Source organism: Urocitellus parryii, chromosome 1, assembly GCF_045843805.1.
Source record: "Urocitellus parryii isolate mUroPar1 chromosome 1, mUroPar1.hap1, whole genome shotgun sequence".
Taxonomy (NCBI): Eukaryota; Metazoa; Chordata; class Mammalia; order Rodentia; family Sciuridae; genus Urocitellus; species Urocitellus parryii.
In genome coordinates this window covers 15,758,359-15,761,637 of record NC_135531.1, presented here as the reverse complement: position 1 = coordinate 15,761,637, position 3,279 = coordinate 15,758,359, and positions in this window count along the sequence as shown.

Below are 3,279 nucleotides of genomic sequence, written 5' to 3'. Positions count from 1 at the left end.
AATGAATTCACCATGGTCCCCAAATACAGGCTCAGTTGACATTTGGGGCTCACATTCGGGTCTTGGGATCCATTTCCATGGTTGTGAGGGAGCTCTGCACTCAACAGGTAACCTCCATGTGTGCTTTTAGGCTTCACATTACTTCACTTTCCCTTACATTGTAGGAGCTTTTAACTTTCATTTATTCCTGCAAATTCCATGCTCTTTCAAAATTCAGAGTCTTTGCTTGTGTTATCTATTGCACCTGACATGTTTTCCCACACTATTCCAGTTATAGATTTTATTGCCTCTCAGTTCCAATTTTATCTTTTTGCCCTGTTTTGTCAAATATATCTGGGCCTTTTAATCATTTTTCCTTTGTCAGCTGATATGATGTTAAGTTTTGAGAGTAGAAGGAATTAGAAATCCCTTGCAGGAGGAAAAAAGGTATTTCCTGGTGTGTGTGTGTGTGTGTGTGTGTGTGTGTGTGTTTTGGCAGACTCCTGAAGCATGGATGGCTTGCTGACATCTGACTCCTACCACAGATGCAGCTTCTGGCACTGGAGTCCTGTAACGCATGGTAGCCAGCATCTTCTCCTGGCATTCCCCTCAGGCAGTTTTCTAACAGTTTGCCCACTGTGAAATGCTTTCCCATAAATGTCTTTCCCTGGAAACCTACAGGACAGATTTCTAGCAAATTCTAGAGGATGGAGTTCCAGGAAGTTTCACTTGCAAGGATATTGTAACTTCTCTGCTGACCAGTGACCCATGGCCATAAGTTCTCTTACAAGATCTGAATCTCTGTTCCAATGGTAACAGCTGCTCCCAGTACTTGCCATTCATTTATTATTTAAATTTTTTTTGGCTTCTCAGTACCCAATCCATTGTCATTCTAGTACCCTGTTATACTTAATAATTCCTTATATAGAAGTTTCCATATTCAAATTACCTTGTGGTTTCTCTTCTGATTGCATGAAGATTTATATGCTCTCCACTCAACTGGCTAATTTTATTCATTATTTAGGTGTTAGTATAATTTCCTGATGTCTTCTCTGATTAGAGAGATTCTCAAACCAAATCATATCCCTTTAACTTTTCCTTCACAACACCTTCTACAATTCTAAAATTATGCATTTATTTGTTCTCATTATTTTTATATTGTCTTACAGATAATAAGCTATAAGAGGGCAGGGATCATGTTAATTTTGTTTATTGCTATAGTTCCAGTGCCTATCACTGTGCCTGACCCAATAATAGCTCATTAAATGAGAAAGGGAGCAATTATGTAATAAAGTTATATTATATGAAAGTCACTGGTGGCAATAAAATCTGTGTGTGTATATGCATGTATCTATGTATCTCTGTTCATTGGGAGTTAAAAAGGAAATTCAATGCCTACAGAAATATAAAATGATTGAAAGAAGGTTCTAAAATAATGGTAGAAGTTAATTCAAGAATAACTAAGAATTTTATATTTATGTAAACATAAATGGATCTTATCCACTATATATCAGTGGTGGGGTAAATGGGTCAGTGAGATCAATTATTCCTTTTATGAGAAATTTTTGGTACATTATTATTCAGCTATTAATTTCTCTGAAATTAAAAATAAACTAGTATTGTATTTGTCATTTGTTCCATTTATATGGGTTTCCTAAAGTTAAAAAAAAAAAAAACTGAGTTGGAGTAAAAGTATTTCTTTTCTAGTACAGGTGTTCTCTGGCTTTGAGCACTTTGTCTAGAGTACATTGGTAAGACTTGACTATTTCCTGTGTGTCTTTATGGTAAGACTTTATGGTAAGAGGGCTTTGTATGGGTGTTTGCTTTGGTATGGTCTTGGACTAACCACAGAATCATGCTAAGGTTTGGAGGGGCTAATAGTCTCATTCTTTTCATTTTGTTGTCTGGATTAAGTCTGAACCACACACTCCATAATATTCTCAGATCTCATCCAACTTTTTCTTTGAAAATAGGCACACACCAGTGTATCAGTTGAGTAATAATTCCCAGTGTTAAGTATGTTTCCAGCTAAAAGTTTACAGTTATTTAATATTTCATAGGAATTATAAGTTTTGCTCAGAATATACTTTTAAGGTTTGGCACTTCAAAGTTTCAGATGCCTACTACATTTCTTTGGCCCACCATGATTATACAACGTAAACTTCCTGGCCTTCAGAAATTTTGATTATAACAACTGGAGGTTTGCTTTGTTTTTCAAATTAATAAATATTTTTTGAGTATTATGTGCCAGGCACCATAGGAGACTCTGGGGACACAGAACACACACACAATATTAAGGGTGATTTGACAGAGAAAGAAATCAGGTCTGTTAGAAAGTCGTTGTGGTCAATTACTTATAAAAATTACAATACAATATTTCCGTACTTTCAAGTATTTTTTTACTAAGCTAAACAAAACAAAACAAACAAACAAACAAAAACCAACTACCTCCCATAGGAAAGAAGATGGATATTCTGTGCCAAACTGAAAAACAGAATTCAAGATTTGTTCCACCAAAGGCAAGAAAGTAGTCGGGGAACACAAAGCAGAAGAGCTGACTATTTAAAAGCCTGAAACTCACAGCTGAGAGCCTGAACCTCACAATTTAGCGCCTCTACGAAGGGTCTCGAGAAGAACTGCATATAACAGAGTTTTGTAGCTGCAACTTTTACTACAGTTGGCAGCGAGACGGGTGGAATAAACGTGCTCAGGTTAGGGGAAGACGGAGGCAAAACAAAGTCAACCGCTGAAATTCGGCCTTAGAAAGGATAATTCCACCGCGTAGACCGGCAACTTCCGCGACCGTTGGGGCCTTCCCCCTCCCCCAGACCACACGGGAGACTTGGATGTGCTGCGCGGGGGCCGGCAGGCTTTCGGGTTCTGACAGAGAGATTATAATTTTATTTTAGGTAACCTCCCTCACTACCAAGCCAAACCCGTTGATCCTTTTTCCAGACATTCCGACCTCCTTCTTCCGGCTGGTGGGTCTGCCGCGGTGGCGCTCTTTTCCCGGGCGCAGGCCGAGAGCTGGTTTCCCATTGGCTCACCTTGGGGCATGGGTGGCTCCCTATTGGTTGAGAGAAGGGGGCAGGAGGGAGGTGTGCCCCGGCATCACACCCGCCCCTGGAGCCAGGGTTGCACAGAATTATGGGAGGGAGGAGGCAGTCCGGAGGAATGAAACACCCCGGAACGACCTTTGTGGGCCCTGGTCGATTCTCTCCCGGAGCTGAAGTCTCCTCCCAGCAACCAGTCGAGCTCCGCCCCCTCGCCCCGCCGAAGGTGGGGGATCAGGTGATCTTC